The sequence below is a fragment of the Meriones unguiculatus genome, chromosome 4 (genome assembly GCF_030254825.1).
Source record: "Meriones unguiculatus strain TT.TT164.6M chromosome 4, Bangor_MerUng_6.1, whole genome shotgun sequence".
In the NCBI taxonomy this organism is placed as follows: domain Eukaryota; kingdom Metazoa; phylum Chordata; class Mammalia; order Rodentia; family Muridae; genus Meriones; species Meriones unguiculatus.
In genome coordinates this window covers 115,640,156-115,654,664 of record NC_083352.1, presented here as the reverse complement: position 1 = coordinate 115,654,664, position 14,509 = coordinate 115,640,156, and the positions used below count along the sequence as shown (strand labels likewise).

Genomic DNA, 14,509 nt, shown 5'->3' with positions numbered 1-14,509 from the left:
GATCAGACACCCACTTTTGGCTTCCCTCAGCATAAGTCACACAGACACACACACAAGCAAAACACCAATACATATAAAATTCAAATAAATCTCAAAAAGGCATTTTCTTTTAGACAGCTAACCAGCATTCTTTGGTTTAAAAGATGCACAGCTTTAGGCAAGTTAACATTTTGAGCTTTTACTTGACCACAGAAATGAGGATGGCAGTGTCGTGCTCAGAAAGCAGCTATGAGGATTAAAGGAAATAATTTTTTTTCTCTTTTAAAACGATTTAGATATTTTTATTTTTTATGTGTATAAGTAGTTTGCCAGTGTGTGTGTGTGTGTGTGTACCATGTGCATGCTTGGTACCTTTGTGAAAGCCAGAAAGTATCAGCTCCCACAGGAACTGGAGTTCTGGACACTTGTGAGCTACTGTGTGGGTGCTGAGAATCTGGGTCCTCTTCAAGAGCAGCAAGGCTTATTACTTGAGCCATCTTTCCAGCCCAAAATTCCTTTTTCTTGAAATACCATTTAAAGGAATATCTGGATCCAAGCATGTTAGCACATGCCTTTAATCGAAGCTCTGGGAGGCAGAATCAGAGGGATCTCTGAGTTCAAGGCCAGCCTGGACTAAGCTTGCAAGCATTTCTATCCCTGACTGCTTCTTTTAAGGCTGGTGCTGGGGACCTGAACTCAGGCTCTTTTGTTTATGGAGCGATTCAGCTTCTCAGCCCCAAGAAACCTATTCTGGCTCTTGTTTTGAGATATTTTTAAGTAAATACATAGTCCAACAGTCAACAGGCAGAGCAGGCTGCGTTTTTAATAATGGCACCATAGTGTCTGGACTGCTTACTGCGTTCTGTTCTATTCAGTAGTCCTGTCAATCATTTCCACCTGTTGTTTCATAGCTAGTAAGTCCTGGAGCCAAATAGGAAATTGAGGGGTGAGGTCAGTCTGATGAGTGTGCTGATATATCCTGCCGTATAGTGGGGGTCTGTTTGCTCTTCTGCCCCCCCCCCCCAGTCCTTTGTTAACCCTGTAAGAGGTCACATTGCATGCATCTTATGTCTTTGGGATCTGGTATACCTGGCCCTAGCACATATTTATAAATTAATAAATGGAGGTTGGTAGTATTGTGGTGCCTTTTCTATACACTGCAAGTGGCTTGGTATTCATTACCAGTGATAAGCAATGTCCATCAAAACTGTTGCAGTTTTCTTAAGAGTCTGAGAGATCCTGGATGTGATCTCTGATAAACCTGGAAATGATGGTCAGATTCTATTAATTCCTTGACAGAAAAATTGTTTGAAAAGACACATTTTCTGTAGCTTCATGAAGGGACACATACTCTACAATGAGTAGGACTCACTCTAAAGTAGGACAGCATTTCACTGATACAGAAGAGGCTAATCAGTGTATTTTTGCACATTTGTACATGTTAGTTGCTTCTGTGTCGTATATTAAATACCTGACATAATTAACCAGAAGGGAAGAAGGATTTTAGAGTTTTAAGAGCTCAGTCTATGGTCATTTGACCCTTTGCATTTGGATAGAGCATGGTAGGGGTGTGTGGCAGAGGTTAGCTGTTCTTAGCACACAGGAAACAGAGAAGGGAGTACAGGAAATGGCCAGGGCAAGATACAGCCTCAAGGTCATGCTCCCAGTGACCTACTTCCAACTAGCCCCACCCCCTACCAATAATGCTATCATATTAGAATCCATCAAGGGATTAAACCTTTCATGAGGCCAGAGCCTCAAGATCTAATTGTCTTTGAAAGTGCAAACACACACACACACACACAGCAGTGAGTGAGCTTCATTCATTACCCAGCTATGTCTTAATCCGACAAGTCAGAGATCAGAATTGACCATCATGTGTTTATCCCTTGAACCCAGTTATTAGATAAATGTCCAAGGGCTGGGGATTTAGCCAATTGGTAGAGTAGTTGCCTAACATGTAGGCAGAGCCCTGGATTTGATTCCCAGTACTGCATAAATGGGCTATGGCAGGCCACACCTGCAATTCTAGCACTTGGGAGGTGAAGGCAGGAAGATTAGAAGTAGAAGGCCATCCTTGGGTTCATAACAAGTGTAAGGCCAGCCTGGACTATATGAGACTCTGTCTTAAAACTGAACAAATAACTGAAAAAAAGTCTGTGATCTAGGTATCCCAGCTCTCTGAGATCTAGACCCCTGGTTTCATGCCTTGCAGAAGCTCAGAGCCTCCCCAGGGTTCTGTAGATTTCTTGAAGTGTGGCATGTGCTTCTTTAGGTCACCTTGGTCCCTTGTCTTCTGTTTCTTTTTTCCACCCATCCATCCTTCCTCCCTCTCTCCTCCCCCCTTTCCTGTCTTCTTTCTCTTCCTTTTTTGTAGCTTGGGGGTTGAAGCTGCAAGCTAAATAAGCATTCCAACTGAGCTATGCTCTCCAGCCACCTTTCTCTGTTTCTTAATTTGTCAGCTCTCAGTTGAAATGGATCTTCCTCCTCTAAAATTTTCTTCAAGAGCAGAGAACACAGTCATTAAAATGCATTGAAAGTATTGTTGGCTGGTGTTTTTAAGGTCCCAGGATGGAATCCCAAGTTTTTGCCATCCATATGTCTCCTAGTTCATCCTCTTGTTTCTATCCACAGATTGATCCTGAAACCTCAGCTCTTCCTTTCATGCCCTGCAGAACTACTTTGAAACCTGCAGCTTTTATTTCTATTACTTTTAGCAGAGCTGAACTCAAATGGTGCTTAACCATGAGATCCAGCCAGTTGACAGAAGCTTGTTTATTAGCAGGCAGATAAAATTATAAAGAGCTTCTTTCTTGTATATCTGTTGTAATATCTTCTTGAATTTTATGAGGTTGTCCTAATAAATCCCCTAGGTGGTTTTGATTGTTTTTTGAGTAATGCTCTTTGTTTCTGTGAGTGTCCCCCATTACAGTGAAAAGGACTTTGGAGATCTTGTTTTCACCTAGAACAAAATAACTTTTAAAACTGTGTGTGTGTGTATGTAGGTTGTCAGCTTGGTTGAGGTGCCTTTACCACTCACTGACTGTTTTGTTGTTTGATTTATTTTTTTATTTTATTTACTTATTTATTTATTTATTTATTTATTTATTTTGAGGCAGGGTTTTTCTATGTAGCCCTGGCTATTCTGGAACTCACTATATAGACCAAGCTAGCCTCAAACCCAGAGATCCACCTCCCTCTCCTTCCCAAGTGCTGAGATTAATGGTGTGCACCACCACTGCCCACTAAGAACTGTGGTTTTTTGTTTGTTTGTTTGTTTTGAGATCTACTAAGCCAGTTCCAATTCCTGTCCCCAAATTGTTTGTCCCCTGTTTCAGTTTTATTCTCTCCATCCTTTGTTTTTCTTTTTGTGATGCTAGGGATCAAACCCAGGGCCTTGTTGATGCTGGACAAGTGCTCTGCCCCTGAGTTCCACTTCTACCTACTACTCTTGTCCTAAGAGTAATGACTTCCCCCCCCCCACATGCACTTTATAAAAATTAAGGTCTTATGGAAATGCATAATTTAATGAATACCTTTTGCAGCCTACTGTCCAGAAGTGCCCTCATTTAGCAATTCTGCATATTGTGTATATATCCTTCTACAGATGTAAATGTTTCCTGGAATAGTAACAAAACATAAACTATGACCTGGGGGCTTGGAGTTGCCTCAGTTAATTCTGAATCTCTGAGATGAGGCCCCTGCTTACCAGTCAGTAGACTTGAGGTTTGTGGATAGCTGATGGCTTGTGTAAACATGTCACCAAAATGTTTATAAAGTAGCACTTTATAAACATTGTGCTACTGATGGATGCATCTACGTAGGTGTCCTTGTCTGGTTATCTTTGTGTGTTAAATCTCCACATTGAGAATCACATTGAAAGCTGGGGCTGCAAATGTAGAGATTTACCTAGCGTCCTTGAGGACCTGGGCTTCATCCTCAAGCAATCCAGTAAGTATAAGCTGGGCATGGGGCACACACTGTAATCTCAGTACTTTGGAGGAGGCTGAGGCAGGAGGATTGCCCCAGATTTGAGGCCTTGCTATTCTGCACAGTAAGCTTCAGGTTGTAAGATTCTGTTTCAAAACAAAAATTCAGGATTTGTTGGAAACACTCATTTGTTTTCTAGTGAGTGTCATTAGCAAGAAGAAATGATTAGAAAACAGGTCAGTCCTTTTAATGACAGCTGTGTTCCCCACTTGATGTCTTTTTTCATGGATCAGCTTTTTCTTTTTGTTGGATGTATTGTGTGATGGCTCTGCAAGCCTCCATCACAAATAGCCACCCCGCAGATAGATCTAACAACTGTTTTTCTTGCTTCAGAGTTAGACAATGCCTAGCTCTAAAAACAAAGCTTTTGCAGATAGCTAACTTTTCTAAACAGACTCCTTGGCCATACTGTTTGTGAGTTAAAGCTGCAGAAGGTTCTGCATGCTTTTTGTTGTAGTCCCTCCATTCTCCTATGTGGCATACAGTGGGCTCTGGGGGCATCGGTAGTCCCACACTGCCTGCTTCTGCTCTGCGCTCGGTGGGTAATGCTTCTGCTGTTTGCTTGGCACGCATATGTGATTACAGATTTGTGGATCACTTCTGAAAACCTTTATCTTCCTACACAAACTGTGTCATAAGAAATGTTCTCTGTGTAGGTCTTAAGCTGAGCATGATAGCATTATAGCAACACAAAGCATGCTGATTATAGTCATTCAGATACTGTTTGTCAGTTTATGGGATCTCTGAATACTGTTAAAAATGTGCATGGATTGGAATTTATGATTTAAGCCTTAAAGGAAATATTATATATTTCAAACCCATAGATAGATGAATTAAAAGTCACATGGTCTTGAAATGTGATTTCTTTTTATAATCTTTAGAAGCTCAGCAGCTCAAGTTAGACATCCTGAGGGCAACACGTGTTGGGGGCCTTGGGGGTGGTGTGGGGAGGGAATGTGTTTGTTGAAACTGTCCAGGAGCAAAGCTCAGCTCACTTGAAGCCCAGAGATTTGTCATCCAAATATGTGCAGATTGCTGATGCTATAAATAGTTTGAACTCAAGTAAACAGCCTCTTCCCCTAGCTGCTGTCTGGCCATTATTCACATGCCAGAACAGGCTGGGAATAGCACCAGTATGGCTCAGTGCATTGCACCCAAATCCTGGCCTTCTTGAGCCTCCAGCTTCTTCATGCTTTAAGTGACTGGAGTCAGGTGCTTGCCCACCTTATCTCCACATAGTGGGCTTCTTCTCTGACTCAGCCTGTTGTGGGGCTTTCTTAACTTGCCGAACTGCTCTAGACCAGCCCTTAGCCAAGATTATTGGCAAGAATGAAAAGCCCTGGGCCACATGGCTGGACTGAAGGAGATTTCGGAGGCACGGGCAGTGTCTTTCAGAGGAGAGGCAGGCATGGCTGTTTCTTTTGAAATCCAAAAGAGTGACATCAGTCATCAGAAGTGTTCTGTTCTGTCTGTACCAACAGCTGGTGTGTGTACCAGGATCTGGCTGCTGGCATTTCCAGAGCCCCTTCAAGACTCACGCAGAATGCTGACAGAGCAACTGAAGACATCCCGTGGTTGACTAGTCTGTTTCCTTTGCACTGAAATCTTCCCCTGTTATCTTCTGCCTGCTCTCAATCTCCCTTCAGCTGTATTCATTTACGGAGGCTGCAGAGGAGTTGGGGGACAGATGATAAGGTCTGGTGGAAAGAACACTAATAAGGATCAGGGAATCTGAATTCTTGGGCAAATTACTCCCTTTTCTAGTCTTCATTTTAAAATGAGGATAGTCCTTACCCCTGTTTTTATGGGTTGATGGGAAAATTTACAGGAAATTAAGCAGCAGAATGTGAAGACTGGGGCCTAGGATTGTTATGAGGAGTAGAACAGAGTGAGGGGGTACCAACAGCAGTAGTTGCAGTAATGTCCTTTAGGTGACTGAGGTTCTAACCTTGAAGTTATATTGGGTTTATAAACGTTGATATTAACAAAAGGGCCTACTAGAAGTTGATTGTAATAACTGGTAATAAAAGATAAAAATTTAAAATACAAGCCAGGTGCTGTGGTGCACACTTGTAATCCCAGCACTTAGGGAGGCAGACGAAGGCAGATTTCTGTGAGTTCAAGACCAGCCTAGTCTACAAAGTGACTCCAGGACAGCCAGAGGTACACAGGGAAACCCTGTCTTGAAAAACCCAAACAAACAAACAAATAAATAAAATACAGATAAGACATAACTGTAAATGAATGAAGGGAATTTTGTTACTGTTTTTGAGACTGGGTCTCATTATGTATGTAGCCTTGGCTAGCCTAGAACTTGTTGTGTAGACCAAGCTGGCCTTGAGCTCACAAAAGATTCTCCTTCCTAAGAGCACTGATTGCTCTTCCCAAAGGTCCTGAGTTCAATTCCCAGCAACCACATGGTGGCTTACAACCATCTAAACATGAAATCTGGTTCCCTCTTCTGGTGTGCAGGTGTACATGCTAACACACATTGCATAAGTAATAAATAAATAAATCTTTAAAAAAAAAAGATTCTCCTTCCTGTCTCCAAATTGCTGGGGTTAAAGATGTGTGCCACCATACCTGGCTATGACCAACTTAAAAAACAAAACAAACTTTGAGTTCAAAAAGGCATCGTTCTCCTATGTCCTCACTCTAAGGCAACTGTTTATTTTAGTATAACTTGCCTTTTATTTTATTTATGTAGTCTTGTATATCATAGGCTGGACCAAACTCAGGTAAAGATGACCTTAGACTACTGATCCTCCTGCCTCTGCCTCTGTAGTGCTTGGAATGCAAGTGTGTTCCACCGTGTTCCACTTTATTTTGTGATATTTGATTTAAAGCAAGGGCCTCACAGCAAGCCCTCTACCACTAGCTACCTCACATCAACATTGCCGCCCCACAAACAACAACAAAACCCTGCTTTTATACAGTTATTATCATTTATCATACCTGCAATAATTTAACACCGCTTGTTATTGACAAAGATCTCCAGTTAGCTTAGGTACTCATTTTTCTAGTCAGAACCAAATAAGACCATATATTTCTATATTAGTCTTCCTCCCCAACCCCCCCCCCCCACGCTTTTTAAAGTTTCACTAGATAACCCAGGTTGTCCTTGAATTCAACATCCTCCTGCCTCAGCCTCCTAAGTGTTGGGATTTCAGACTTGGGCATATTATTTATTTTTGACAGTGCCCTTCCTCTGCAAAGCCCCCTGCCTTTTCTTTTGAAGTGGGCAAGATTAAGTGGCTGTTAGCCATACTCTCTACTCAAACAGCTTTGACTTTGAGCTTGAAGACTCTCTTCCTTCAGCTCTAGAAACTTCTCAGAATTTCTTAAGATACTTTCCTATCTTCTCTCTGCCCCATATCTTTCCTGGAATTCCTAATTTGTGACACATTGAACTACTGGGATTGTTCTAAAATCAAGATTGCTTTGCTTTGTGTCTCCTTCTGTACTGTGAACTGTCCTTTCCTCACTCCTTAGCCCCCTGGTGAAGTGTTAGCTTCCATATTGATAGTGTTCATTCTCAAGAGCTCATGTTTATCAGTTTTCTTTATGCTTTATGGAAACAGTGTCTTCAGAATTCCTCAAGACCAGAGTTTATAAAACCCTTCTCACTTGTCTGATTTTCTTGTATTTATTGGGTCTATTTCTCTTTAGTCTTTGCTGTGCTGATGGGTTTCTTGTGATAATGTTCTTGATCAATAATGAAAGACTCCTTTTAGGCATAGGTTGTTGGCTTCCTTTAGAATTGGCTATCTACTTCAGAGGCCTCTTCTTCTTAGAAAATTGTTGGACACCTCTGGGTAGGAAGAGTGGTTTGCTTCAGGGCACACAAATAGGCCCAGCAGGTAGACCAGATACCTCAGATGTCATAGTGAAGAGGCCAGGCTTCTGGAGGAAGCCTTAGGCCATCCCTGCTTACATAAGGAACCCTCCTGTCTGCCTGTGGGTGTAGAGCTTCCAACGCTGTGTGCTACAGGGTCTCCCAAGTCCCCCATTACTGTCACTTCTGGGCTGAGGTGCTCTTTGGGGTTCCACATACCAGTTTGCTTCTCATGTCCCACCAGGTGTATGTCACCATGCCTGACTCTGGCATTGCTTTCTTAGAAGCTATTTGAAGAAAGATCACTTGTTCTCTAATGACCTTCCCAGAGGGAGGGCCTTGCTTATAATGTACAAGGTTTGTGTGTGTTTTACTCAGCACTGTTTGAGGCACTTGGAATGGCTTTATGGGGTACACTTTTTTTTTTTTTTTAATAAGCATGCACACCTGGGTGTAGTCAAACATGTCTTTAATCCCAGCACAGAGTCAGGGCGATCTCTGTGTATTTAAGGCCAGCCTGGTCTATACAGTGAATTCCAGGACAGCCAGAGATAGTAAGACTCTGTCTCAAAAAACCAACCAAACAAAACATCGTATAGTTTATACCAGCCCAGTGCATCAAGAAAGTGATAGTGATAGCCAGAATCTATTCATGTACACCTTCCTGTCAAGAGATAACCATTGCCAGCTGTGGTGGCTCATGCCTATAATCACAATGTTTGGGACCCTGAGGCAGGAGGATTGCCATGAGTTTTTGCCCAGCCCAGGCTACAGATTGAGAGCCAGTCTAAAAACTGGAGATCACTAGAAAAACAACAGCATCCCTTTACACACACACATGCACACGCACACACACACACACACACACACACACACACACACACACACACACTCACTCACCAGAACAAGCAGACAGACAGACAGGAAATCTTCAAATACCAACCAAACAAAAAAGAAATACCAGTGAATTGCTAACTGAACAGATGGCCCAATTGGTCTGTGTGAGTGGAAGGAACAGTCCTGCCTCCCTCATAGGAGCTCTGTGGGGATTGATGAGGTGATGTATACAGGCACATAGACAATTTCATCTGCATAGGATAAATATCCGACAGACACTTTTGATGGATATACTTTTGAGCTAACATGTGGTTGTTGGAAATTGAACTCAGGACCTTTGGAAGAAAAGCCAGTACTCTTAACCTCTGAGCCATCTTGCCAGCCTCCCGACAAATACTTTGGTTTATGGGTTTTCTCATGCTACTAATGTCTCATAATCTATATAGAATGTTACTCAGAAACAGATATTTTTCTTAAGATTCTAGCAAAGGAGTGAAAACTTACCTGGAAATAAAGGTGGCTCAGAGGAGAAAAGGCTAAGGTAAAAGCCTGGCAGTGGTAGCTCACGCCTTTAATCCCAGCAGAGGCAGAGGCAGAGGCAGAGGCAGAGGCAGAGGCAGAGGCAGAGGCAGAGGCAGAGGCAGAGGCAGAGGCAGAGGCAGAGGCAGAGGCAGAGGCAGAGGCAGAGGCAGAGAGGCACAGAGAGGCAGAGAGGCAGAGAGGCAGAGAGGCAGAGAGGCAGAGAGGCAGAGAGGCAGAGAGGCAGAGAGGCAGAGAGGCAGAGAGGCAGAGAGGCAGAGAGGCAGAGAGGCAGAGAGGCAGAGAGGCAGAGAGGCAGAGGCAGAGAGGCAGAGGCAGAGAGGCAGAGGCAGAGAGGCAGAGGCAGAGAGGCAGAGGCAGGTGGATTTTTGTGAGTTCAAGGCCAGCAGAGAGGCAGAGAGGCAGAGAGGCAGAGAGGCAGAGAGGCAGAGAGGCAGAGAGGCAGAGAGGCAGAGAGGCAGAGAGGCAGAGAGGCAGAGAGGCAGAGAGGCAGAGGCAGAGAGGCAGAGGCAGAGAGGCAGAGGCAGAGAGGCAGAGGCAGGTGGATTTTTGTGAGTTCAAGGCCAGCCTGGTCTACCGAGTGAGTTCCAGGACAGCCAAGGCTACACAGAAAAACTGTCTCAAAAACAAAAACAAGCAAATAAAAGAAAAGGCTATGGTAGCACTGAGGTTGTTCAGAGGGCAGGCCAAGCTCTTGCAGCCTAGGGAGGGCAGGGTGAAGGGCAGCTTCATGGTGAAGGGCTGTGTAAACCCCTCAGACAGTTCTGTGCCCACTTTCCTCCCTTCCTTCTGTCTCACATGGGGTCCATACTGCTGTCTGTGGAGTGTAAAGGCCCTTTCAGAAGCAATGCCATGAGGTGAGAGCATCAGGGTTGTCCATGCCTGCTCCTGGAGATCTCTGAGATAGAGCACCATGCTGCTTTATTTTTTTCCCCTGGGCTTATGAGAAGCTCTCTCAGCCCATCCCTCCCCAATTCTATGCCTGTCCTATGTGAGTACTCATCAGAGGCCCTGAGGATCACGTGGAGTGACATGTGTATGGGGCTTGGCTGTGTGTGGTCCTAGTTTACATGTGTTTCTACTGTCATCAGCTGTGACACAGCATGGGTGTGTCATTACTGTAGCTTGGTGGTATTAGAATTCTCTCTTTATGCATTCTGCCACAGATGTATAGTTACTAGATCTACAAGGCAAGTGTTAGGAGCTACGTGCTGGAGAAACTGATGCTTTGTGAATGAGCTCCTATTATTTTTGTTCCAAGCCAGAGGTGATGTCAGGAAAGTGACCTTTCCCACGAATGCAACCTTATTTCCTGATGCCCCTTGCACTTGTGGGATGAAGGCACAGCTAAAGAATGAACCAGCCCATTGTTGCCCCACCAGGCTGGGGAACATTCAGGGCAACTCTCAGAGGGCCTTTGTGCAGGACTCAGCCTGACATTCTGGAGAAATACAGTCTCTTTCTTCTGCTCTCTCTTATTCAACTTTGCTTCTTTTTCATATCAATGACTTTATTGCATCATCACCAGGGCAGAGAACCATGAAACTGAATCAAAATTAGAAAATCATTAAAACGTTGTGATTTTGAAATATTTTTGTATTTATAGTATGTGTCAGTCACTTGATCCTCACAAGATCCTGGAAGGGTGTGGGGAGAGGCCTCAGTCAATACAGTACCTGCCTTGTAGGCATGAGGACCTGAGTTTGGATCCCCAGCACCCACATGCATGTGAGATGTGGCTGCACACATCTGTAACCCCAGTGCTGGGGTGGAGACAGGAGGATCCCTAGAGCACCCTGGCCGGCCTGTCTAGCTGAATCAGTGAAATGCCCTGCCTCAAAAATAATGTGGAGGGGCTGAAGAGATTGCTCAATAGTTAAGCACTTGCTGCTCTTACAGAGAGCCTGCATTAGGTTCTCAGCACCTTCACTGTGGCTTGCAACCAACCATAACTACAGTTCCAGGGATTCCAGTGTCCCCATCTGACCAACCTACATAGGCACCAGGCATACATGGTACACATACATGTATGTAGACAAAACACTTATACACTAAAATAAAATAATACATCTAAAAAGAGATAAGTTGGGAAATGATTGAGGAAGACACCCAGCATATAATTCTGGCCTCCACATACATGTGTACACATGTACACACACCTAACAAACATGTATTCGCATACAGCACAGAACATACAAAGAACTTATTAGGGGAAGTTATGATGTTATGTTCTGATCCCATCCTCCATTCCACATCCAAGGCACAAATGGATTGCCCTAGGTCATCCACAGTGGGAGGAAGGTCCTGCCAGCCCCCACATCTCTCCCAGTTGTTTATGTTGCTCCCACAGGGTTCTCAGGCTGGTGGTTTTTATTCCACCACAGTTCACCAACTTGTTCTAAAGCCTTGTGGTTGGCACACACTCTCCCAAGAAGAGTCCGTTTGCTTGAGTCCTGATAAGCATCAAAGTTCTATGAGAACTAATTAAAATTCCTATTAAGTTACAAAGGGCCACAGCCTCCCCATCTACCATAAAGAGCTGTGACCTCTTCCCATCCCCATGGAAGTGCGCACGCGCGCGCACACACACACACACACACACACACACACACACACACACGTTGACTCCGCCCCTTTGGGGAGAGACAGTTAGAACCACCTGGTGTTTTGACCACAAAGCCAGTAAGCCCCCTGTCTGACTTGATGGCCTGAAGTGCTTTTGTCAGGCTGGGTGAGATGTCTGTTTTAAGAACAGCATTTGGCATGTGTGTGACAGTCATACTGACTTAGTAGTTAAGAGCCTGAGTTGCTAATTCTGGCCCTTTTGTGTGACTTTAAGCGAATCACATAACTTCTTTGCTTTCTTTTCTTGTTGAGGAAAGAGGATAATAATAATTCTTCTAGGGATGTGGTGAGACTCAGAACAGGTGGCATACAACAGTGAGGACTAAACATCTGTCCAGTACTTCATCTGTGCTGACCACTGGCTCAGTCCTCTTGTGTCACTTCTTGGAATCCTAAAACGAAGCCACTGGCATCCCATTTTACAGTTAGAAAATTGAGAGAGGGAGAGAGGCTGAGGTCTGGGGAGCCTTTCCTAGGCCTCCTTGCTTCTCACAGGCAAGAGGGAGAGGTTTGCTGCATCTTCCTGGTAGAGCGCACTGCAGATGCAACATTCTTGTTATCTAGCCTAACTATTGCTGGCTTTGTCCCTAAGGACAGTTCAGTTCTCATACTTGTTTATCTTATCTAGTAGTTTTTGTTTTCTTGTTTCATGTCCTCTGGGACGCCTTCAATGAATTCTTTTAGGTTTTCTCCCAGAGAACTGTTTTAGCTCTACTATAAAGGGGTTCCCAGAAGCCCACAAGACCAGGCATCTTGGGCCAGGGTTTCCGCCTGCTCAGGCATGTGGCTATATGTCTGGAGTAAAATGCTCCAAGATGCATTTAATATCATGTTATCATTTTACTGGTGAAACTGAGGTCCAGTGACTTGCTTGAGGCGGGGCCAAGACATGAAGCCAATTCTCCAGGCAACAAACCAGTGTTGTGTCCAAGTCTTTCCTGCATAAGGACATAAGGACACACACACACACACACACACACACACACACACACACACCACTGTGCCCAGCACACTCCTAGGAAGCTGGAGAAATGAAAACATCTTGGAGGAATGGGCAGAGGGGCAGAAATGGAGGAGACATGGAGAAATTTCTTGCCTAATTAGCACATTACACACCAAAGAAATGAATGGAAGCCCAGCAGAGTGCAGGCAGCCACAGTCTTCCCAGTGACTGAGAAGCAGAGGGATTTACGCTGGGAGTCCTGGCAACTGACTGACCACATAGGAAGCCTTTTGTCACTGAGGCTGCAGCGCTGAAAATTGAAGGAAGGATGTTTGACAAATGTGACGGGCCTGGGATGCAGTTACAGCCCCTGGCTCATTGTCCGAAGGAAATAGATCTCTCCCATGGACAGAGAGGTGGAAACTGAGCAAGTGGGTTGAGTGGTTGACATCATCAGGCCAAGAGTTGGATTACAACAAATGGGGACTTACTTGGCCAGAGACGTGGGAAACACCCACTAAAACCTCGAAGTGCTTTCATTTAGGAGACACAGGGAGTGAGAAAAGGCTGCCTGCTCCTGTCTGCACTGCCCTTCTTGAACTCTGGCTTCTTCCCTTCCCTTCTGACCCAGGACCTCTGCGGAAGAGACTTGGCTCCTGTGAGTATAGCTGCACTGCCTTGCCTGCCCCCACCCCAGCCTGCTGCCTACAGAGGGTCTGTTTCTATATTATGATGCATGGGTGATTGCTTCCAACACCACAGGTTTCTCTGCAGCTGACCAGGGCTGCTGAGTGTGAGCCTCATTCTCGCAGGCAGGCCCCATCCCCACCGAAGACTTCCTCTCCAGAGAGCTTCAGCAGTCTCCACAGCCTTCAGGGAACCCCCTTGTCCCCCACCCCCATGCCACAGGCTAAAAAGCCAAGTCTAACCTTAGAAATTGCTGTCAGTAAAATTTTAATAGTTTTTTTTTATTATAAAGGTTTTTTAAAAATTCTGATTGTGAATTCTATAAAGAATTGTCTCACACACATAAAATTGGTATATTAAAACTCCTAATCCTCTTGCCTCCATGGAAAAGTGCTGGCAGTATGTTAAATGTTGACTACCACCTTGCTTGGATTCATGGAGTAATCTCTCACATATTGTAGCAATTGTGTGGAGAACTCTAGGCTCCGAAGGAGTGAACTTTAGCCTTGGCTTTGTGATCCTTTTCTTGCCTTTTAAAACTTTGTTGTTTGTGTCTAGGAAATAAACAGACCATATAAGCCCTTAGGCTTTCCTTTTCTTGGAGTCTCTTTAAACAAGGCAAGCCACGGAGATGGGGGGAGGGCTCCTTAACCCTTGTAGGTCCCTTGTTGGGTCTCAGCTGATGTCTTTAGGTGGCTAGAGTTGGCTTATGGCATGCTTACCCATCTCCCCAGCAACAGGTTACATATATTTGATATATTCTTAAGTTATTTATTTTTTTTTTATGTGTATGAATGTTTTGCCTAAATGTATACTTGGGAGGTCTGCCTGTACCACTTTCATGCCTGGTGCTTACAGAGGCCAGAAGTGGGTACAGGGTTCTCTGAAAGTACAGTTACATAGGTTGAGCTAAGTAGGTTAAATACATTTCAGAAGTTGCAGCTAAGAGGGAAATATTCTAGCCTGAAGCAAAAAGCAGGGATTGACTAGTTCAGGGTGGAGCACTTGTCACCATATACAGGGCCTCCCTGGTTTCCATCCCAGACCACAAAAAATAAAGCCACCATAAAGAG

General features: G+C 44.3%; 1 protein-coding gene across 4 annotated transcripts in view; it reads left to right on the top strand.

Moving 5' to 3' along the window:
• Pkig (cAMP-dependent protein kinase inhibitor gamma) overlaps window positions 1-14,509 on the top strand; it is a 69,310-nt gene that overhangs the window by 22,818 nt on the left and 31,983 nt on the right. Inside the window, exon 2 of one of the 4 annotated variants that reach the window (XM_021636314.2) lies at window positions 13,294-13,407. The exons of the other annotated variants lie outside the window; for them this stretch is intronic. The gene's annotated coding sequence lies outside the window, so the exon portion shown is untranslated. The remainder of the gene's footprint in view (window positions 1-13,293; window positions 13,408-14,509) is intronic. 4 annotated transcript variants of the gene reach the window in all.